Raw genomic sequence first — 25,384 nt, 5'->3', positions numbered from 1 at the left:
GAAGAAAAAAAAAAAGTTCTTTGATTTTTTTGGGAGGGGTGGGAAAATCCTGTATCTCCCTTGTGTCCATAACCAGCCTCTTGTTGGAGTCTCTGTTCTCCTTGTGGTCCTGTGGCTTGGTAGGTTTCTTAAGTCAGTTCTTTCGAACAGGCAGAAAAATGCTCTGCTTTACCCAGGATTTTGCTATCCTCCTCCCAGGCTAGTTCAATGGGAGGCAGATCTGCTTTGAGTATCACAAAAGAGGGAGATGCAGTGATGAGGCTAGGTTCTGGGTAGAGTTGAGGCTTTTCAACAAACAGTAGCTTTTCCTGGGGGCTAGTTAGTGAAAAACTCACAGAGACTAGCCTGGAGCCATTCTCAGGGTTTCTGTTTACTGAATTTCAATTGATTGTCGAGGCTGCTAGAGGGAGGGGCAGCCTCTGGCTCTGATTACCCAGTGAAGAAAGCCACTCCTAGGGCTGGCACCCAAGCTGGGTGACTTTTCCCTGGGTGGAGCTGAGTCTGGCAGGTCACACCGCCGTTAAGTTCTTGTGACCTGCTAAATGACTCGTTTTATTCCAAGACTTGAGTTGGAGTTAGCAGCTCCGCTGAGCTTTGTCGGTTTCCAAGATGGAGATCTCCAGTACTGGGGGCGGGGGGGGGGGGGGGGGGGGGGGGTGGCCGGAGGGGTGGCCTTCCCTCCTCTGCTCCCTGAGAAGGAGTGAGGATGTCAGGCTTCTACTCATGCCGAGTCTTGGTTCCTGGGTTGTCTCTGGTCTGCGAACTCCAGGATGAAGATGTCCGCTCCTTGTCAGTTCTTGCTGGTGTTGAGTGGAATCCACTCGCCCACTGCATCTGGCTCCTTCATCCTGGACTCTCTGTGGTTCAGGTATGGTGCCTGGGGTCGCCGCCGCCACTGCTGCCGCCGCTGCTCTGGCTGCTGGCAAGAGCTCAGATCTATCTCCTTGCCTGGATTTTCCCTCTCTGGCCTGACTCTCTGTCCTGTGATGGCACACTTGGTGTGATTCTATGGCTTAGGACTGTTCACTGGAACTCTAAAACTGCTTTCTATGCGAGAGCTTGTTTAGACTCCAGCTTCTCCTCTGCCATCTTCCCGGAACTCTCTCAGAAGCTTTTCTTAAGCAAGAGTTCTTCCCTGCATTTGTTTGACTTCTCCATGCAAAGGAGGCCTGAGGGTCAGGAGCTGTGAAAAATAGGCTCCCAGCCATTTTCTATGGCTGGGGTCCTTGGTGAAAAGTCAAGCTAATCTTCCCCTGGACTACATTCTGGGACCCCACCCTCTGCCCTACCTGTGACTCAAGGGTTTTTATAATCTTAACCATAGTTTTCATAGTTTAAAATATGTTTGTGAAATTATAAAAGGCAATATTTGTGATTATTATTATTATTTATTTTTTGTCAATCGTGGGGCTTGAACTCTGGGCCTGAGTGCTGTCCCGAAGCTTGTCAGCTCAAGGCAAGCGACAACATCATTTCAAATTTTCTGGTAGTTTATTGGAGATAAGAGTCTCACGGACCTTCCTGCCCAGGCTAGCTTTGAACCCTGATCCTTAGATCTCAGCCTCCTGCATCGCTAGGATTACAGGCGTGAGCCACCAGCACCCGGTGATTGTTCTTTAATAATAATGCAAAATACTAATTCAAAAAAGAAAGAAATGCAATAGTAAACATCAGCATAAACCATAACTAAGATATAAAGAGGAGTAAATTGTGGAACTTCACTTATTTTTACAAGTAACTTTTCTCAGACCATTGTGAAGATATGTGGTGTAATTTTACTGTTGGTACATTGATAGTATAAATCACAAAAACCAGGCTGCTCCTGACCTTTAGATTGTGATTGCTACCCAACTTCATCAGACACGCTTATAAAACCAATATAGGAAATGCTCTAGAATGAAGGCTTAAAGATAAAATTTCATTGGTAATGTAACTCTTGAAACATTTGAAAAAGCCTATCAATTATGATGAATTGAAGAAGAGAATAAAAAACCTATTTTGTTGGTAGCAGGGTAAAATAATGATTACAAATGTATAATTGAAGCAAAAAAATACAATGATTAAAATAATTGATATGGTTATACATCTTATATTTTGCAACCCCTATCAAATATCAAATTATGTTCAAAGAAAATCAAAACTAATCTAAGAAACAATTCTGTATTAAATAAATATTAGTGCTTAAAGTTAAACATGCAGTCATAATTACAATTTCAGATTTTAAATTTCTGTCATACTACAGCTATCAAACATGTTCATTTAAATCAGTTAAGCCAATTTGCATATCACATTTTTTCTCTTTCTCTATATACATATATGCATTGCACATGTGATTATATAGTTTGCTATCCCAACTAAAATACAACTGTGCATTAATATGATATTCAGAATGTTAAAGTTATCTTATGTACTGAGTTCGTGCAAAATGAGACAGAGTTGACAAATCTCTCAAGCAGTAGCTAATAGTTTAGTCATAATATTAACCTACTAGGCAATGTAATTTTCTGAGAGTCTTCCAGAAACATCAATATTTGTTCCCATATACCTTATAGTTCTCAACTCTTATAGTTCTGTTGATACTTGACAAAATCCTAATTGTTTAATAATAACTTTTTAAGTCAGTATGTTGACATAGAAGCTAGTCTAAACATGAATTACAGTGCCAATAAAATGAATTGAGTTTATTGTATTATTATTTTGGGGTGGAAGTCCGGTCGTGAGGCCTGAACTCTGGGCCTGGGCGCTGTCCCTGAGGTCTTCAGCTCAAGGTTGGCGCTCTACCACTTAAACTACACCGACACTTCCGCTTTTCCTGAGGCTTGTTGGAGATAAGAGTTTCATGGATTTTCCTGCCCCGGCTGGCTTTGAACTGCGATCCTCAGATCTCAGCCTCCTGAGTAGCTAGGATTACAGGTGTGAGCTACCAGCTTGGAGGGAAGATACTGTATTTAAATGTAAGAACTGGGGAGCATTCAGAGCAACTTAAAAAATGTAGTAGTAAATATTTTGTAGTCTGCAAATTTACACATTGAATGAAATGAGTAAGAATTTCTAAGGATCAACTTTTCCTTAAATAATATAGGACTTTTCTAGTTTTGCTTTTGTCTTCTTTTTATTTTTTAAACCTAGATTCAGACATTCAAACAGGGTATGTGAAAATAACTTAAACAAATATAACCTTCTAGTTTGGGGTTTCTTGCTCTTGTGAAATCACAAAATAACAGAAGCACAACAAATTGTGATCAGCCATCTAGTTCCTTTAACACCCTAGCTGCTATGTTGATTAGGAGGGGCTTGACTAGGGATGATTACAATCCGCAGGTCTGTGATCTGCCACACATCAAGACCCCAGGACCAAAGAGAATAATTGTTTCTTTCTTCCTCCTCACCTTCTAAATACCACGTGAATACATCATTTTGATGACATCAAAAACAGAATTTTGCTGACAACCTGGAACATGATAGATTTATAAAACAGGAAACAGAAAAAAAGGGACATGAATGGTGCTTTTTATATATAAAATACACTTTAAAGATATTTTGATTAATAATATTCAATCTGAAAAACATAGTTACAATATTTTTAGCTAAAGGTAGACGCTGGATATGAGAGAAGAGAAAAAGCTACAAGACATTTATATATATATATATATATATATATATGTATATAGATTTAATCTTTCAAATGTATTTGCTATTGTGTGGAAAGGAGATGAAATGGAGAACTCCTGAGTAGATTGGTGCTCACATAGGCTACCAAAGCCTATGATGGAGACTGAAGAACATGTTCTTTATTTTAACATTTTCCTGGGGCTGACCATTTGAGAAAGAGTAAGCACATTCTTAGATTATTAGGAAGTATAATCTAGTATTTAAAAAAAGCATTTCTGGAAAATGGAAGTAGGTGCCATATATTGAGGTTAAAAACTAAAGAAATGATGATTGACAAAGTTATATTAGCCACAATAAGATTTTTTTTTTTCAGGGCTGAGGACCAAACCCAGAGCCTTGGGTGTGCTGGGCGGGCGCCCTTCCACTGGGCTAAACCCGCAGCCCCAAGATTTTCTATGAATTAAAAAGTAAAATAGTAAAATTAGATATTCAAATTACCATTTATTTTTGATAATACTCATAAGTTTGAAAATTAGGCTACATTAATTACAATTTGGGGGGTAATTGTGAGTTATTTTGCTTTTTGTTTGTTGTTTTGTTTTTTTGTTTTTTGTTTTTGCCAGTCCTGGGCTTGAACTCAGGGCCTGGGCATTGTCCCTGAGCTTGTGTTACTCAAGACTATCACCCTACCACTTGAGCCACACAGCCACTTGGGGCTTTTTCTGTTTATGTGGTATTGAGGAATCAAACACGGTGCTTCATGTATGCTAAGCAAGCACTCTACTACTAAGCCACATTCCCAGCCCAGGGATGATTATTATATTCCATGCATACTATAAATAAATTATTCTGACATTTTTATTTGAAAACTAAGAAAGATGAGGCCATCAGAAGTTAAATATTTTGATATCACTCTTGTAACTAGAGGAGAGCCCAAAGCAATCATCTCCTTGTTGATACAATTGTGTTTCCTTTACAGTATTACTTTTTAATTATTTAATAGAAAGCTTTTAGTTTTATGTATTAATCATTTTATTTTCTATTTCCTTAATAACTCCTGGTTTGATTTGGTAAAAAATTATTTTCTTTGGATTTTGGTGAACCATTAATCAAACAGGAGGATAACTCTCCTCTCCATCAAATTTTATATATTTGATGAACTTAGACTAAATAATGTACTATTCCTGAAATGTAATCAGGAATAAAGTATATAATACTATCTGAAAATTTACAAGTTCACTTCTACAAGAACATCCTCAAGTGGCCATGTATTAGAGTTATATGTAGATAATTTTGTATTTAATAATGGACTAGTTTTTGCTTCAATTATGTTACATACACAACATAATTACAAAAAATACGCTTATGGTAGGTCTGTTCATCCTGAATACTTAGAATCAATCTTAATCTGATTTTTTAAAAAAAGAAAAAAACTACTAGAAGTAAATGGATGCTCAAAACAGATGGTCAGAATGATATAGATGATTCAGTAGTGTAGTTGTAGGAAAAAGGATATTGAGAGAATACACTTGATGCTCCAAAATATGTTTACTATCTCCTAAAGTACAACTGAGGGAATATTGCCTTGGAACAAAACTTGGAGATACTAAAAATCATGTTTGGTTCTCTCTAAATGTACTCAAGAGTTTATGAATATAAAATTAAGAAATGCTTTTAGAGTCCAACCATGTTTATTACCATACAATGTATATGATATTCTAGATAGCAGTAATTGCATGAAAGAGATGGCAGAGAACAGATGGAATCATGTGATCATTAGCAGAAACTTGAATTATTTGAATATTGTAAATGACTAGTATTACATAACTACACAGGTAGTCAGAATCAAAGACATCCCTAGATTGGTTAATTTGTGTACAGTAGTAAAAATAGAAAAGAAGAGAATTCTGCCCTTGTTAATCCAGTTCTCTTTCAGCACATTTCATGACCTATTTCAATTATAATTTTCAGGCGTGAGTTACTTCATAGAGTCCTTTAAATATAAGCACCTTAGAAAAGTATCTGTGCTTATAATATCACAAGTGCATATTTGAACTATCCTCTTAGCCTTGTATAAAATGTCCTACAATTATTAACCTGGGTGACTGCACTTTCGATCAAAGCAAAATAATGAAATCTCTTTAGGGGATATTGTAAATTATTCTGAGCCTACTTGAATCTCTCATAAATCTGCATGCTGCTTTTGTGCTCAAAGTGGAGTGAGGTATGATTGGGAGTATTTGTCAAATCTAGCAGATTTTTTAATGATATCCTTAACCTAGGCATTGCCATTTCTTCCATTTTTTTTATTTGACACAAAACATTTGTACATCCTTGTAAGGTATATTATTGAATTACCTTAGAAGGTAATTCAATACCTTTATACAATGTATGTAAATCAAATGGGCGCAAAAAGGACTTCCTTTACTTCATCCCTTAACATATTGATAATTCTATAGGCTTATACTCATTTTGAAGCATATTGTAATTATTTTAAGCAATATTTATGCTACTTGTACATTGTTTTACTCGATTTTTTTTTCTGCCAATCGTGGAATTGGAACTCTGGGCTTGGGTGCTGTCCCTGAGCTTTTCAGTTTTCATTTTCTGGTGTCTTATTGGAGATAAGAGTCTCAATAGGGATACAGGATACAGGTGGACCAATTGCAACAATGAGATGTACAAGTCGTTATGTCGAAAAATGAACTTTACAACTTTGGGGGGGGGTTGGGAGGGGAAGATGGGAAGGGATGGGAAGGGGAAAAAAGCATTGATACGAAAAGTACTTGATAAGAAAAGTACTCATTATCTTGCTTGTAATTGTAACCCCTCTCACAGACTTTCCTGCCTGGGCTGGCTTTGAACCATGATCCTCAGATTTCAGCCTCCTGAGTGGCCAGGATCAGAGGTGTGAGCCACTGATGCTCAGCTCTATTCTATATTTTTAAAATACATTTATATTGTAAAAATATTGTACAGAGGGGTTACAGTTACATGAGCAAGATAAAGAGTACATTTCTTATCAAGCATTGTTGTCTCCTCCTTTGTTTTTCCCCTACCCTCCTTTTCCTCCCACCTCCACACCTAGAGTCTCCTGCTCTCCCACCCACCTCCCTGCCTAACTTGTAAAGTTTAGTTTTCAACATAATGTCTTGTACATCTTATTGTTACAATGGCTCAACCTGTATCCCTATTTTAGCATTTTGTTTTATCCCTCCCTCTCCCAAAGCTAGATAAGTATATATACAAGATGCAGGGCGCCGACATCAAACACAGTAAAAACAGTGGTTATACCATAAAAGAGGAACATACAAAGAAAAAAAAAAAATAACATGGTACATTATAAATACGTTAGGAACAATAGCAGGAATTAAACTTCTTTCTATCTCTTATCCCTCCCTCAAAAACAGATTTGGGGTTGACAAAGTGGCTCAGTGGTAGAGTGCTTGCCTTGCATTCATGAGGCCCTGGGTTTGATTCCTCAGCACCACATAAGCAGAAAAAGCTAGAAGTGGTGCTGTAGCTCAAGTGGTAGAATGCTAGCCTTCAGCTGAAGAGCTGAAGAACACCCCCAGGCCCAGGGTTCAGGCCCCACAACAACAAAAAAAACAAATAAACATAAAACAGTTGGAATTAGAGGTCATTATGATGAACCAAGAAAATCAAACATACAAAGATTTATCCATATTCATAATCATTTGTGGGAATAAATGAATAAACCTTGTAGAAGAGTGGAAAAGAATATTTGTTAACATTTTCTATGTTTTTGAGCACCAAGTAGAAAAAGATTCTTGTAGTTCCTAGTGAAGGTTTTATATACAATTAGAATTTGGTGCAGGGGTGTTACAGAAGTAAATAAAAGAGTTTAAACCTCTTTATGTTTACCATATACATTCCTCCAATAGCTACTTGAAACTTTTAAGAGTAGAGATTTTTGAGAGCTGAGTTAAGCAATGACTACAATTATTACTAGTCTTCCATACACAAATTTGTGATACATGTTTCTGACTCCTGGTGTATTGGTTCTGTGCCTGCCAAATATTTTAAGCTACATTATGAGAGAATATATTGGCTTTTACTAATTGGAGAAGCTGAGCTAGTTATACAGAAATAAAGGTTAAGTTTTAGAAAGACACCCTGAAAATATTACAGGAAGGAATAGGAGAAACCCCAGCTTTCTTTGGCACAGGCCAAAATTTTCATAATGGAGACCCAGAAACACAACAAATCAAAGAAAGATTGGACAAATGGGATTGCATGAAGTTGCAGAGCTTCTGCGTGGCAAAGGACATAGCTAGCAAGATCAATAGAAAGCCCACAGATTGGGAGAAGGTCTTCACTAGCCATACAATGGACAAGGGTCTCAGATCTAAAATATACCTGGAACTCAAAAAATTAAATCCCCCAACAACAAATCCTCAAAGAAACAACTGCCCCATAAACAAGGCTAAAGACTTAAAGAGAAACTTCTCTGAATAGGAAATAAGAATGGTCAATAGACACATGAAGAAATCTTCAAACTCTGTAGCCATAAAAGAAATGCAAATGGCCGGGCAACTATGGCTCACACCTGTAATCCTAGCTACTCAAGAGGCTAAGATCTGAGGATCGCGGTTCAAAGCCAGCCCTGGCAGGAAACTCCGTGAGACCCTTTTTTTTGTTTTCTGTTTTGTTTTTTGGGTCTGGTTTTGGGGCCTGAACTCTGGCACTGTGGCTCTAGTGGTAGAGCGCTTGCCTTGAGCTGAACAGTTGAGAGATAGTGCCCAAGCCCAGAGTTGAAGCCCGAGGACCGACAAAAAAAAAAAAGGCAAATCAAAACAACATTGAGATTCCATCTCACCCCAGTTAGAATGCAATAATGAAGAACTCTAATAACAACAGATGCTGGAGGGGATGTGGACAGAAGGAAATCCTACTGCATTGTTGGTGGGAGTCATAAACTTGTTCAAGACTGAAAAGTAGTATGGAGGTTCCTCAAAAGACTCCACATAGAGCTGGCCTATGAGCCAGCAATCCCACTTTTGGGCATTTATCCAAATGATCACAAACAAGACCATACTAAAGTTACCAGCACAACTATGTTTGCAGCATTATTTACCATAGCTAAGATATGGAATCAACCCAGATGCACCTCAGTAGATGAATGAACCAAGAAAATTATATATATATATATATATATATATATATATGAATTCTATGCCTCTATCAGAAAGAATGACATTGCTCCATTTGTGAGGAAGTGGAAAGACTTGGAAAATATTATATTAAGTGAAGTAAGCCAAGCCCAAAGAAGCATAGGTCCCATGGTTTCCCTTATTTGCAATAACTAATATATGCCTGGGACAATAAGCAAAAGTCAAAAGCTATGTACATATGACCAGATAAGATGAAGTTACACAAAATGAACCCCAAGATAGGGACACAAGTGTTTTGTTTTGTTTTCTTTTCTTTCTTACGATTGTTTCTAATATATTTATAATGCATCACGTGATTTTTTTTTTTTTTTGCTTTGTATGTCCCTCCTCCACGGTATAACTCCTGTTTTCACTGTATTTGGTGTTGGTATAATTTGGGGAGGGGAAGGAAGAAAACAAAATGTTTAAATCGGGATACAGGTTGACCCATTTTAACAATGAGATGTACAAGACACTATGTTGAGAAACAAATTTTACAATGTAAGCGGGCAGGCAGAGTAGTTGTGGAGGTGTGAGAGAAGGGATGGGAAGGGGAAAAACAAAAGAGGAGGCAGCAATGCTTGATAAGAAATGTACTCATTACCTTGCTCATGTAACTATAACCCCTCTGTACAGTATTTTCACCATAAAAAACTTAATTAAAAATAAAATAACACAATTTTGGCTTTCTTTAAAGAATTTTCTAAAAGGTATTTTTATTTAAATATCATATTGGTGGTTCAGTCACCATGGCTGAATTTGGTTAATTAAAAAAATATATTCAGACAGGAAGAAACTATATGAAGTGGAAAAGTCCAACTGGAATTCACCAAGAAAAACTTGAAGAAAGACTGTTCTTTCATTTATAATGATATAATACAAAACATGGATGGGAAAATAGATTTAATGTTAATAATATACAAACTATATCACATGCCATGTTACCTCATAAAAGCCAAAAATTGCATTATAAAAAATGTGCGAAGAAATGGGTCTATAGTTCTCTTTCTTTGATGAGTCCCTGCCTGGTTTTGGGATGAGGGTTATGATGGCTTCATAGAATGTGTTCGGTAGTGAGCTTTCTCTTTCAATTTCATTGAAGACTTGGAGGAGAATTGGTGTGAGCTCTGCTTTGAAGGCCTTGTAAAATTCCGCTGTAAAACCATCTGGTCCTGGACTTTTCTTAGCTGGGAGGTCTCATGGCTGTTTCTATTTCAATGCTTGATATGGGCCTGTTAAGATAGTTTAACTCATCTTGGTTTAGTTTTGGCATGTCTAGCCATCTAATCTTCGATAAGGGAGCTAAAACAATACAATGGAAGAAAGACAGCCTCTTCAGTAAATGGTGCTGGCACAATTGGTTAACTACATGCAGAAAACTAAAGCTAGATCCTTATATATCACCCTGCACCAGAATCAACTCCAAATGGATCAAAGACCTTGAACTCAAAGCAGACACTCTGAAAACATTACAGGATGGAATAGGAGAAACCCTAGGTCTCCTTGGCTCAGGCCGAAATTTTCAGAATAGAGACCCGGAAACACAACAAATCAAAGAAAGGTTGGACAAATGGGATTGCATAAGGTTGCAGAGCTTCTGCAGGGCAAATGACATAGCTAGCAAGATCAATAGAAAGCCCACGGATTGGGAGAAGATCTTTACTAGCCATACAATGGACAAGGGTCTCATATCTAAAATATACTTGGAACTCAAAAAATTAAACCCCCCAACAACAAATCCTCAAAGAAACAACTGCCCAATAAATAAGTGGGCGAAAGACTTAAAGAAAATCTTCTCTGAAGAAGAAAGAAGGATGGCCAATAGACACATGAAGAAATGTTCAACATCCCTAGCCATAAAAGAAATGCAAATCAAAACAACATTGAGATATCACCTCACTCCAGTTAGAACGGCAAAAATCAAGAACTCTAACAACAACAGATGCTGGAGGGGATGTGGACAGAAAGGAACCTTACTTCATTGTTGGTGGGAATGTAAACTTGTTCAACCACTTTGGAAAGCAGTATGGAGGTTCCTCAAAAGACTTCACATAGAGCTCCCCTATGACCCAGCAATCCCACTTTTGGGCATTTACCCAAATGTTTACAAACAAGACCACTCTAAAGCTACCAGCACAACTATGTTTATTGCAGCCTTATTTACCATAGCTAAGATATGGAACCAACCCAGATGCCCCTCAGTAGATGAATGGATCAAGAAAATGTGGTATATATACACAATGGAATTCTATGCCTCCATCAGAAAGAATGACATTGTCCCATTTGTTAGGAAATGGAAAGGCTTGGAAAAAACTATATTAAGTGAAGTAAGCCAGGCCCAAAGAAACATAGGTCCCATGGTTTCCCTTATTTGCAATATCTAGTATATGTATGAGTCAAGCGGAAAAGGTCAGATAATGTGATGTCAGGAAAATGAACCCCTAAATATGTATTTTAATGTTTTTTTCTTTCATGCATGTGTTTCTAACACATTCATAAGATTATCTCTTTGTTGCTTTGTATGTCCCTCCCCCACAGTGTAACCCCCCCTTTCACTATATTTGATGTTAGTATAACTTGTGGAGGAGATGGGGACAAACAAGTCGTTTAAGGATTCAGGTGGACCTGTTGCAACAATGAGAAGTACAAAATGTCATGTCAAAAACCAGCTTTACAATGTCGGTGTGGGGGGGGAGGGGGGGGAAGGATTGGCTGGGGGGGAGGGGGGAGGCTGGGAAGGGAGGTGAAGGGTAAACAAAGGAGGAGGCTGCAATGCTTGGTAAGAAATGTATGCATTATCCTGCCCATGTAATTGTAACCCCTCTGTTCAGTATGTTCTCAAATAAAATAAAATAAAATTTAAAAAAAAATGTGCGAATACTAAATTGATCCTATATTGATAGCATTGTGAATTTTTTTCAGTTGTTCCTAATAATTACTGGTATTTAGACAACTAGCCATGGACAATTGAATTATATTCCTAATTCTCTATTGTCATATAGTAATAGTGTAGTAGGCATACTTGCATCATTTTTAATCCTATTTTTCTTTTTAAAAATATTTTATTGTAATGATGCTGAATAAAAGCATTACAGTCATATGAGTAAGGTATTGACTACTTTACTTGTTGAGCATTGCTACACCTTCCTTTGTTTTTCTCCTACTATCTTTTCCCTTCCCCGCTTCCCCCATTCCTCTCTCCTCTGCCCGGAAGTTTTAAAGTTCATTTCCAACATAGTGTCTTCTGAGTATCATTTTTGCACTGTCCTCGTTTTAGCATTTTGTTATTCTCCTTCCCCTCCCTAAATTAGATAAATGTGTATACAAGATGCAAAGTACCAAAATCAAATACAGTGTCAACAGGGGATATTCCATAAGGGAAGAACATACAAAAGGAACAAACAAACAAACAAAATGACAAATAAGGGAAACCATGGGACCTATGTGTCTTTGGGCCTGACTTACTTGACTTAATATAATTTTAGCATATGTTTGAGACAAGCAGAAATGATCAGATAAGTTGATGTTAGGCGAAATGAAGGATAAGTCCAAGACAAATACTCAAATGTGTTTTTTTTCTTTCTTGCTATTGTTTCTAACATATTTATAAGATGGTTTCTTTGTTGCTTTGTATGTTCCCCCCCCCCCCCCATGGTATAACCCCTGTTTTCATTGTATTTGATGTTGGTATAATTTGGGAGAGGAAGGGAAAAACCAAACTGTTTAAATAGAGATACAGGTGGACCCATTGCAACAATGACATGTACAAGATGTTATGTCAAAAAAAGAACTTTACATCTTTGGCCAGGAGGGGGAAGGTGGAGGGGGAGTGGGGAGCGGGGCAGGTGGTAGAGGGGGCAGGAGAGCAGGCGGGGTGGAAGGGTGGGGGGAGATGGGAAGGGATGGGAAGAGGAAACAAAGGAGGAAGCAACAATGCTTGATAAGAAATGTACTCATTAACTTGCCCATTGAATTGTAACCCCTCTGTACAGTATTTTCACAATAAATAAAAAAACACATTGCACATTTAAAGAATAAATTAAAAAAAACAACTCTTGTGTCCATATCTTGGAGTTCATTTCACTTACCATCATCTTCTATGGTCATATATAGCTGTGAAGCTTTCCTACTCATCTGATATGCTTATCCTAGGTGTATATTAATTATTGCAAATGAGGGTAACCATTCTAGCAAGATCAACAGAAACCCAAGGATCTGGAGCAGATCTTCATTAGCCATACAACAGACAAAGAACCTCATATCGAAAATATGCTTAGAACTCAAAAAAATTAAATACCACAGAAACAAATCCTCAAAGAAACAACTGCCCATTAATAAGTGGGCTAAAGACTTCAATGTAGACTTTTCTGAGGACCCAGAAATTCCACTTCTGGGCATTTATGCAAATAATCACAAATTTGCATCATTTTTATTGTGTGTGGTATATAATATAGCTTTCCAATAAACATGGATTTTAGCTAATGACATAAGTCTTTAGCAAATGAAATGAAATATGTGTGTATTTCTAGATTCTTATTGTTTGTTTATGTTCCTGAAATGTGCAAGAAATATCCTAGACACTCACAATCTCTGAAGCCTGAAAATTTTAGCTAATCTGCAGATCTGTGACTTGAAGCTGAACCATTACCAAATGACCTGGAGTGCAATGGAGTGAAGGAGGAATGAAAAAATAAGTTTATAATTAGATACTAGCAAATATTGACAAATAATATGAATTTTTTTTTTTGGTTGGTCGTGGGGCTTGAACTCTGGGCTTGGGTGCTGTCCCTCAGATCTTCAGCTCAAGGGGAGCGCTCTACTACTTGAGTTACAGCGCCACTTCTGGTTTTCTGGTGGTTTATTGGAGATAGGAGTCTCATGGTCTCTCTTGCCCGGGCTGGCTTTGAACCGCGATCCTCAGATCTCAGCCTCCTGAGTAGCTAGGATTACAGGAGTGAGCCACTAGCGCCCGGCAAATAATAAGAATTATTATACAGTATATTGAACTGTAAACAAGTGTTTGAATGTAATATATGTATATATATATGTATTTATATATATATATATACACACACACACATATATATGTTTTTATATATTTGTCAGTCTTGGGGCCTGAACTCTGGACCTGGGTGCTGTCCCACAATTCTTCAACTCAGGCTAGTGCTCCACAGAACCATTTCCAGCTTTTTTCTGCTCATGTGGTGCTAAGGAATCGAACCCGGGGCCTCATGAATACAAGGCAAGTACTCTACCACTTAGCCACCTTCCCAGCCCTGAGTGCAATGTTCTAAATAAATCAACATAGGTAGCTTAAAATATGTCAGATATAAATTGCTTATAACAGTTTTCATTTATAGAAGTTACATTTGAAATATTGAATGATATTGGTTTTGAGTTATGAATTTTACTTTTAAAAAAGGAGATTTACTTGCTATCTCCTTTTTAGCTGCTAAGCCTAAATTCAGAACAACTACCTGTAGACTCCATAAATACAGAGAATCAAGTGGTTAACTTGTCTGGGAAAAATGAAGGAACAAACATGCGTGTAATATATGGCTAAGATACATCTGACTAAGAAACCTCTATTGGAAATGTTCTTCCTGTTACAAAACATGAAGATAGTTACAACTTTTCCTAAACTATAAAAACATATTATCAGGACCCTTATTCTGTGAGCCTAATAAATTACTTAATAGCACTCTAGCTATTTCTCCAGATTGAAATTAATACTAATAACATGATATAATTTTTCTTAAAATCTTATAATGGTCTGTATTACATTCTTAATATGTTTAAAACAAATGACTGTCATTTGAATGACTTAAAATCATGTGAATATATTCATACATAATTGTGACATATAGGTATGATATCAAGGGGTCATTAGGACCATACAAGGTTCAGTCGGAAGCAATGGAGAAATTACTCTATTCCTTGTGGAAGTCTTTTTTTTCTTTTTAGTTCTTTCGGTTGATTTAGTCAACTGAAGACATTCCAGAGCTGGTAGCTGACCTCTAATCACTGCTCTTATCTTTTTTACCATTCCTTTCTGTGCATTTGGCATTTTGTTTTCTACTCTTTTTACAAGAGCACTAATAATTAGATTTTTAATGTGCTTTAATCCCTTATGACCTCATCTTAGCAAATTGAGTAGCAGAAACCCTATTTCCCACTAGAATCTATTTCTGAGGTTGCAGGAAGACGTGTTTTTGTTTGTTTGTTATTTTGTTTTGTTTTGTTGTTTCTTGTTTTTTGGAAAGCTTATTCAGTCTATTATAATCTAAATTCATCTATCCAGTCACAATGCCCCAGGATCCATAGATCCTAATCACATATTGCCTGGAGGCAATTTTTCTCTACATTTTAGAACTTTAAAACTAGATATCATATTCAATATTTTTGAAATAGAATGATGGTGTTTGTTTAGAGCAATCATTTCTACTCAGAAGAGAGAGACTTGAAATTAAAAGATCACTTTTCTAAAACAATTTAAAATCAGTATCAGATTGTAGGTCCTGATACATTCCTATAATCAGTGTATATTTTTTTATTATGAAAATAGCATACAGAGGGGTTACAATTGCATGGGCAAGGTAATGAGTACATTTCTTATCAAGCATTGCTGCCTCCTCCTTTGTTTCCCATTCCCATCCCTTCCCATCTTCCACCTTCTCGCCCCCGCCATGCCCCCCCCCAAAGTTGTAAAGTTCGTTTTTTTGACATAATGACGTGTATATCTCATTGTTGCTTTTTTCAATAACTAGTATATATCTGAGACAAGCAGAAAAGGTCAGATAAGTTGATGTTAGGTGAAATGAGCCCCAAGATAAGTATTCAAGTGTTTTTATTCTTTCTTGCAATTGTTTCTAACATATTTATAATCAGTGTATCTTGATGCTTTATCCCTTGAGTCCTCCGTAGCAGAAGGGGAGACTCCTGAACTGCAGAACAAATTATATCTCTTGTGGTTTATATAAAAGAAGTATTATTTCTGTGGATAATTTGACAGAACCATTGCTAGTTGCTTGATTCTTCATGCAGTTCCAAATAATTTGAACTTAAGACTGGAGTCTTTTAAATGCTCAACTGATTTGGATATGCTAGGTGTTCTATAGAAAATACAATCCCAGAAATTTGTACTTACTGTTAGATGAGGCTGTTTACTTGAACTCCTCCACATAGTCTCCCTACATGACAGTGCTCTCAAGATATGAGAGCTATGTTGTGAAAGAAAGTAGGCCAAGAACAAATCTTAAGAAACAGAAAGCTGAAGGTTTTGAACAAATGAAGGGCTATTTCCTGAACTACTCCATCAATATTTTTGTCATATTAGATTGGTCAAAGCAATCATAGCTTTTTCATACTGAAGGATGTTGAAAAACAAAATCTGTTTCTTGGAAGAGGAAGGACAAATGCTCATTGAAAAGAACATGTGAAATATAAGCTATCGTTTGTCTACCTTCTTAACTAGAGCTGCTGGTTTAATATATACACACACACACAAACACAACAAATGCCCACTTTTAAAAAACTTTCTCATATTTTATAGTATAAATCATACTTTTTCTAGCATTTTTTACATTTCTTTTTACATTTAACTCTCTATTTCCTTTAAATATCTTTCCAAAATTCCATCCTAAAACTGATGCTACATACTGACTTTTTAAAATAGTGCTCCAATACCAGGAGCACTATTCTTGTAGTTCCATTTTTTAAAAATTATTATTATTTCTATGTGTGCTCTGGGCTTAGTTAGGAGATTCTAGTTTAGGTCCCTCATTGATTGAAATTACCTAGCTGCTACAGTTAGACACCAGGACAGAACACTGATATTCTAGTAGATGCTGGTAGTTAGGTGAAAACGCAGCTAAGACTTGAATCAGACTGCCTATACATGAATACTCCATGAATTCTCTACTTCAAACAGGATGACATCTGTCTCCCAAAGCAGAACATCTTAATAGAATTCCAAAATGAGTGCAAGCTTATTTAAGGTCAAACAAAACTCCCTAGAACAGGAAAGGTCTCACATGTTCTTCATGTTGCTTACAAGATCACCTTGAGATTTAGTTCATATTCAATAACCTGGGGAAATGAAAGTTTATTTCTTCATGAGAGACAAGGTGATACAATACAATACATGGGATTGGACATATGTGTACATCTTTGGTAAACATACATTTTCAAAATGACTTTGGAAAGAGACTTTGTCTCCTGTGACATAAACTTGGCGTCATCATATATATATATATATATATATATATATATATATATATATATATATATATATATATATAAAACATAACCAAATATACATATATATAAAATATAACCATATATATAAATTTATGTCTCTCTCATTCTGGCCACAGAACCAGATGAACTTGCTAATTTCCTGATCTTGATCTTAGTATTCTATACAATAAAAGGCACATAGTAATATGTATTCCATTTTGCGCTCTGAAATTTTTCTGCAATGTTTTATCCTTCATATTATTTCACTGTTCAATTGACTAGAAAATTGTTGATAAAGAAAATCTACAAAACATATATAAAATATTAAAAATCTCCTTATGGCCTTGGGTTTCTATGTCTATGAGGATTACTCAGAATTCAGGAGCTTAATTGTGTTGTGAAGTGTAGAAGTGTTACAGATTTCTAATGGGACGGTGAAAGAGCTTTAACCATGGAGTCCATTCCTCTTGAAAACATGTTACTGTGTTTATGTTATAGTTAAGAATTAGGTTTTATATAGACGATTAGTGCCTGAAACCACTAAGTTTTCCCCCTAGTTCATCAAATATATCACTACACATGCCATGCATATAAGTATTTTGTTTTTTGTTTTGTTTTTGTTTCTGTTTTTGTTTTTTTGGGGGGGTTGATAGTGGGGCTTGAACTCTGGGGTTGGGCACTGTCTCTGTGCTCTTCAAGGTGAACACTCCAGTGCTTGAGCCACAGTGCCACTTCCGGTTTTCTAGTGGTTTATTGGAGATAAGAGTCTATGGAGCTTCCTGCCCAGGCTGGCTTTGAACCATGATCCTCATATCTCAGCCACCTGAGTTGTTAGGATTACAGGCGTGAGCCACTGGTGCCTGGCTCATATAAGTTTTGTTGTTAGTTTATTTTCACTCATTTTTTCTTAAATGCCACAATTTATTATTCATTATGCTCTGTACATACATTTAATTTTAATTTTTCACACAATAAATGTAAATGTTTAGATTGTATTCAGTAATTCTGAATACAAGTTTATTCATTTCTCTGCTCTTATATATTTTAGTGTCTATAGCTTTACATCTTCTTAAAGTTTTTGTTTCTCTGATTTTGGATATTTTTGCTAGGCGTTACATAATGTATTTATTAGGTATCTCTGAAGACTGGAGTACAGATTATGTCTTTCAGAGAACATGTTAATATACATCTGGAAGGCTTATGCCAGTAAAAATTCATTCAAAATTTATTGTATGAAATTTACTTGACTCTGTTAATTCCTGTCAGAGCTTTATGCCTATATGAACACCCAATGTATTTTCTCTGATTCTGTCTTAGTTCTTACAACAACAAAGGATGAAAATGTTATAGGAAGGTATTTATTTCTGATTAACTATCACAAAATCTTATCTACTCTGAGGTCCAAACTTAAGAAAAAATATCTTTTTTGTACCACCAGTTGAGTGTTTACTAAGATGCCTAACATTCACTTCAATTAAGCCATAAAAACCATAGTGACCTTTCTTTAGCATTGGAAATTGTTCTCAAAGAATGTGTAGCTTTTTATGATTTTTTTAACTCTCTGTGATCTAGTTTCTTCTTAATTTCAAACTAGTGGAAACCTATTGAAATAGCATTACAATGTCTTCAAAAAATATTTTCAATTGTTAAAAATATACTTCATAGACATTTTCAGATATTTGATTTATATTCCTCAGTTGTTTCAGTCTAAATATTCTACTACAACAACTTCCTAGAAAAGGGTAATTTAAATTACATGTCTTCCTTTTCACATGACCTGGACCAGGAGCTGAAGTGAGGTCAACAAGGAAACACATTTCAGGGTGGTGCTAACTATGCACCAGATGTTAGCTAATCTGTATATAGCAAAGTAACTGATTAGTACTTAAGAAAGAAGTTATAAATAGACCTTTTTAAATTACTCAGAAATTAAGACTACTTGTGGCCTATGTAAGTTATTTAGAAATTTATATTACAAGAAAAAATCTTTGAAATTAGCCTCAGAAAGCGACTATTCTGAGATTAATGAGCTCACAGAAAAAGAAGCCAATTTGAGGGTGACAGTGTTAATGATGGAGAATCCACTTCTAATAAATCATTTACAGTGTGGTGAGTGAAAGACTTGGGTCAGTGATGTCTGGTGTTCAGAGAACTAACCCTGGTCTGTATAAGAAGTCAGCTTCTGCATAATTAGGAACTAACACAGTTCTGTTTCCCAGTAAATAAAGTGAAAATCATTTGACATTGTATGACCAAGGCTTGAAAGTCATAATGTCTTCTGTTCCTCAAAGCAGGCATAAACTTATCCTAATTCAGACTGAATCAATACATTCAACCACCCAATGGAAAACATGTCCCAAAACATGCAACCATTTTTTGAAACATTTGAATTGTGCATCCAATTATTTATGTGCCTTGTACAAGTGAAACAAATTTTCCCATCTTGATGTTCCACAACTCCAGTCTTCTTGGGACATAGGCTAAAAACTAGGATTTCTTCATCCACTTATTAGGTAAAAATATATTGGCTAAAAGTGTGTGATTCTGTAAAATTGCTATCAAATTGGAAATCAATGGACAAAAGACACAAATTATCTCCTTGCTCACAATCAATAGAAGATGAAAGAAAGGTCATTGAACAGCCACACAGTCTCCTATACATGAAATAGAAAAGGAAAAGGATGGTGGCAATCACAATTAAGTAAGACAAATGAGCAGTTAACTGAGTAGGCTTCAGCTCTACTTTCTGTTTGTGACTTTTATTTCCTCCTACTTAGTCATTTGTCTTTTCATATTGCTGGATAAATATTTTTTCTCTTTTTTTTGTCAGTCATGGGGCTTGAACTCAGGGCCTGTGTGCTGTCCCTCAGCTCTTCAGCTCAAGGCTAGCGCTTTACCACTTGAGCCACAGTGCTATTTCTGGTTTTCTAATGGTTAATTGGAAATAAGGGTCTCACGGACTTTCTTGCTCAGGCTGGATTTGAACTGTGTCGATCCTCAGATCTCAGCCTCCTGAGTAGCTAAAATTACAGGCGTGAGCCATTGGCACCTGGCTGGATAATTAATTTTCACAGCCTTTTTCCTGCTCACATAAACTTATTCTGTTTCTGAATTACCTACTGCTATAATTTCCTAAGAGATTTATATGAATCTTTTTATAATCCAACCCATTAAGAAAATCATGTGCACAAATCTCCATGAAATTAAACCTTTTTTTATTTTAGCTTCCTCAAAGCTTGTTCTGAGAATAATAATAATAAAATATTTTCATATTGTACTGTGTATGAGAGAGGGACTGTGAGATGTTCTTATGAACATTATCTCTCAAGATTTTATGAGGCTTAAGTTTAAATCTTTTTGTGGCTATAGGAAAGAAGATCCTTAGCTAAATCACTGCCTTTAGACAATATTTTCATGATAGCACTCCACATTTATCTTGAGATTCTCTATTACATGGGGAATATTATTCAAAGAGAAATTGTGAATGAAAACCAGCTTTATTTCTGAGTCCAGTATATATGGTTCTTTTTATAATGTCTCTAAATTTGTTTTGAAGATGGAAGAATTTTATCTTTGCCACATATCTGTATTGAATTTTCAATATATAGACCAAAGGAATGAGATATTCTATCAATGTATATATGTGTAAGCATAGAACTGTGAAGAGGTAAGTAGCTGCCTTTATATATGCATTTACATATATGTAATGTATGTAAATGTAAAGACATGTAAATGCACATATAGGTAGCTACTTACCTCTTTACACACAGACAGACACACATTTGCAGCTATTTACTCTTTTACAGTTGTATGCATGCTACATGCAATAAAGCTCATAACAGAAATGTACTTTATCCCAGGTCCAGTTTTCAATAACAGGGATTTTCTTTCTCTATTCCAATAAAGTTCTCATTATGGACACCTGTGAAGAGACTCTTCTTTTCATATTCTATTACATTCTTCCTATCACATTGACCTACACTCAATACTCTGTGTTTTAAGTTTTTGTTATGATAGCATTCCTCAGTAGCAAATTTAGTCCAAGTTCTTATTGCTGCATACATGCCCCAAGATCGCTTTCCATAGTAATGACATAAAATAAAATGGGATTCTGTGAATAGTGGGTTCAGTTAGAACACAGAGGAAATGGCTTGGTTCTGTTACATGATGTCTGACACCTACCAAATGTGGCAGCCACAATGGAAGAACTTAACTTGCACAGGACTTGCTTAAATGGAGCTGTAGAAAAACTATTTTAACTTTAGATTTGATGAAGAAACAATGTTATGTGCAGGGGGTGTAATTTACTAACTTCATCTCTCATCTTCAAAATGGTAGCATTGAAGTGATTGATTCCTATCATAGTAGTAGTAGCAATAGTACAAAGTTAATTCTGAATGATGTTTTATTCTAGAAAGACATTTCTGAACCTCTATGCATTTGTATTTGCATTCTCAAACTGCTTCCTGCTCAAAATATTCATTTGTGGTAAAGCCTTAAAAAGCACCATATTGACAGTGGTGTTAATAAAAATGTATGAACATGTGTATAGATACACACATATGTACTTATATATTTATACTATATATCGAGAGAAGTATCATGTGTGTGTGTCTGCATGCCTCTGTGTCAGAGACAGAGGAAGAAAGTTGAGATAAGAGACTTTTTCTCTTTTATCTACATGTGATATATGTGTATACCATTACTCAGATATATATATATACACACACTATATGTAGGAAGGAATTAGAGATTGTCTATCCTTTCTGTACCTGCTATCTCATTTCTTTGCACAGTTTTTAATGAAATGTGATATTTTTTTATTATGATTGTGCATTGTTTTTATATGGATAATTTTTCAAAGACTTATGAAAATAATGAAATGTTTAGATATTATAACTGTATTCACATGATCATGAAAGCTTAGAGAATATGGATTTGAAATACCTAATGTGATGATTTTGCATTTTCTTTTGTGAGAGAGTGGGTGGACCTTATTATTTCCTTTCAATTCTGAGGAGTGTAAGGACCATGAAGTTAGCTGATATCTTCAGGATAATTGCAAATAAGTTCCAGAGCTAGGACATGACATGACACATTCTTCTTTTTATTTCTCTGCTACTTTCAGAGTACAGTGAAGGAAAAGAATGGGGTATGGTTCAAAGAGTTAGTTTTTCAGTATGTCTGAATTCACTATGAAAAAAAAAAAAAGTGAGAAAAAGACCAAAGTAAATTTCAATCCATTGTGTTACTGCTGAATATTTTCTGGAATATAACTCAGGCTTTTTGAGAAGCATTCTCTTGGTCTATTGAATTGTATTTAATTAGATAAGTCTGTTTTCTCCATAGGCATTCTGCTCTACAAATAAACAGTGTAACTCTCAAGGACAAAGAACCTGGTTTGTTTATAGCACATCCAACATTGCTCACAATAGATTCACAAATGCTGTCATTTCTATCTAAGCAATTATATGAGAAGTATGGTGATTTGAAGTAGCTTACCTGCTTTTCTGTTCTGTGTGTTTATCTATATGTTCAAAATCAAAACCTCACACTAGATAAGTGAAAGAGTTTGTATTTTCATTTAATATTGATAATTATTCTTTTAATTTGGTATGTAAATCTAGAAAAGATAGTTTCTCAGTCATCATAATTAAATTCTTATGTCAAAATATCAGGATAGAATAAAACATAGTCTTCCTATTCAAAAGAGTCATTTTTATAGAAATCATGATAAAATAAATCTCACATCCTTATGAACAGAATTGTCTGGAACAAGAGAATGATATTCTCTAATTTTTGCTTTTCATTTAATGACATCTAAGTTAATGGTAAAGTTGTATATCAGATACAATCATGTGCATAATTTATCCTTCTCTGCTTATTTATTGAAGGAAATCAGTGAATTGGGTGAAGTTTACCAAATAGTGTGGAATCACAATGCTCTTTTCAGCAATATACAGTTGGCTTCACTCACCACAACTTAGAATGTGAAATGTAACAGATGGTAGTATAAAAACAAAGTCATGCTTCCTTTCTGTTTTTTTTTAAATGTGTGTGTATATATATGTATGTGTGTGTGTGTCTGTGTGTGTGTGTGTGTGCCTCTTTATTGGGGCAGAAAACAGCTAATCTGCTAATTTTCAAAAAGAGAAATTAAGTCTTATGAGAAAATGCCAATGAAAGGATTTGTATTTTTCATGGGAATTGATGTTAGTGCAAAAGAAAAGAAATTCTTAAACGCATGTATAGTGTGAGTTTTAGAAATGGCCAGGGCATTTGTAAAACTTAATAAATACATATCATGCTTGAAAAGCCACATTTATTCAAACTCTCCCTGTATTCTTGGTATTTGATACATTAAGTTACCTAAGAGTATTTGTTCACACTAAACATTATTATAGAAAAATAACTGCATGGGAATTGAGGGGGTTGGAAAGAAAAATGTCAAATATACAAATACTAGTCCGTGATACTGCATACAAAACACTTATATGCATATTTTTAATGTTAATCTTACAAAAATCTTTAATGACAACAATGTTGTAGATCAGATGATATAGAAATTCAAAATTGCATTTACAGGGCAGATGTATGGTAGAGCAGGAATTACTCTACATTTGATAGATAGATAGATAGATTTTTTTTATTTTGTCAGTTGTGGGGCTTGAACTCTGGGTTTGGGCGCTGTCCCTGCGCTCTTCAGCTCAAGGCAAGTGCTCTACCGCTTGAGCCACAACACCACTTCCAGGAATTCTAGTGATTTATTGGAGATAAGAGTCTCGTGGAGTTTCCTGGCAGAGATGGCTTTGAACCATGATCATCAGATCTCATCCTCCTGAGTAGCTCTGAAATAAAAATATGAGGGAACTAAAGTTTGGTGAAGACAAGTTACTTAAGATGGAGCAATTGAATCAAAATTATTTTGTACAACCACTGAAGGATAACCAAAAAATTTAAAAAATAGGAAAGAATGAGCATAGATAGTTCTGCAAGAACATTAATAAAAGCTTAAACTAAGGAAACTCTTTATGCTCTTCCTGAAAGTATCATAAAAAAAGCCTAATTTTCTGAACGATATGTCAAATATTGGACTAGTGAATCATAGATCTTTTAGTTGTAAGATATCCATGGCATCATGTGAGAATATGATCATTGGCTCTGCTTTTATTTTGCCATGTTGTTTAGAATAACCTGGGGCAAGAAAATAGAGTGATAAGATGACAACTATGGACCCTTCCTTGAGAAACTGACATTGACCTTTTTTTCCAAATGATTCTCATGCTCCTGCTTGAACGATTAGTTCATATTCTTCAAAACCCTGACCTAGAGTACAGACATTATCATTTTACTTTCTATACAAAGCCCCAAATCCTCAAATTATCTGTCCAAAATATTAATCAGTGATATAAGAAACTGAAACATACCTGACCTTTAATTTGCAGTGATATTTATTTTGAGAATGAGAGGTTAAGGCTGAATAGCTTTATTAATCAAAAGATTCTCCAGTAACAGTAAAGGAATTTAGGATAAGTCATCTAAAATTGAAAGGAATGTATTTTTTTAAATTCTATATTCATGATTCCAAGCTTAATGGGCTTTACATGAGAGTATTTGGCATGTTCTTCATCTGTCTAACAGTAATATAAAATTTACAGTATAGATAGATGGTTGTTATGAAAAGGAGTATGGGATCACCAGAGCTAGTCACAACCTGGAAAAGTAATTAATCAGGCAAATTACATGATGTTAAGCTAAAACTAGTGACAATTCCTAGAAACTTTGGTATGTATTACTTCATAGAAAACAAATTTTATCCATTTTCTTGTTATATAGGTACAATGTTTCTCCATGAAGAAACATGCACAACACACTCATATCCTAACTTTCTTATCATTGGTGATAGACCCTACCAGAATTTGTTGTCTTTCTCATTATTTTTGTAAGTTTTCAACAATATTAAAATTCCATTAAGCTCTCATTTAAATCTAAGCAAATTAAAAGTTCAATTAAAATAGCAATTTTCAAAAGAAAAACATCTAAAATATGCTTCTTTTTAGAGTATAAGCTCAGCTTTGCTAAGAAGAAAATCAAATACGGATCAAATAATAATGAAACAAAATTTTGAGTAGATAGGAGAAGAAAGCAGGGCCCTGATCTAGTTTAATATGCACACAAAATATTTTGAATCCTAAATTATATTGCTAAGCATATTAAATTCAAAGCCATGTGATAATGCACTAGTAATTTTCATAAAACAATTTTCAAATATCTTATTAGACACATTGTTACAGATGCAATCTTATTGTGTTATTCCTTGCTAAGAGTTAGGTTAATTTTTTTTATGATTGAAAGAAAAT

Source organism: Dipodomys spectabilis, unplaced genomic scaffold, assembly GCF_019054845.1.
Source record: "Dipodomys spectabilis isolate Male_0828 unplaced genomic scaffold, ASM1905484v1 ptg000095l, whole genome shotgun sequence".
Lineage (NCBI taxonomy): Eukaryota > Metazoa > Chordata > Mammalia > Rodentia > Heteromyidae > Dipodomys > Dipodomys spectabilis.
The sequence above is the reverse complement of the archived record's forward strand: the minus strand, read 5'-3'. Positions refer to the sequence as shown.